This window comes from Numida meleagris, unplaced genomic scaffold (assembly GCF_002078875.1).
Source record: "Numida meleagris isolate 19003 breed g44 Domestic line unplaced genomic scaffold, NumMel1.0 unplaced_Scaffold180, whole genome shotgun sequence".
Taxonomy (NCBI): Eukaryota; Metazoa; Chordata; class Aves; order Galliformes; family Numididae; genus Numida; species Numida meleagris.
Genome location: NW_018363597.1, coordinates 153,733 through 154,019, shown reverse-complemented (window position 1 = coordinate 154,019; position 287 = coordinate 153,733).

Sequence of the window (287 nt, the reverse complement as noted above, 5' to 3'; positions counted from 1 at the left end):
CGCAGCCCGTCCGTCCCTTCCCCGAGGCCGCCTCAAACGCCCCGCGGCGGGCGGGAGCCGTCCGCAGGGGCGCCCCGGGAACCGGGAACGTACGGCCCCCGCTCCCGCCTCCAGGAGGCGGCCCGCGCCGCCCCCGCGAGGCTCTCGCAGGGACCGCGGAGCTGCCGCCTTCCCGTCGCGGAAGCGGCGCTAAAACGCGAGCGGGGGCGGCGGGAGCGGCCGCCTTCACGCGGCGCCTCCTCCCCGGCGCTCGGGCTCTGCGGGAGGGCCGCTCCGCGCCGCCGCCC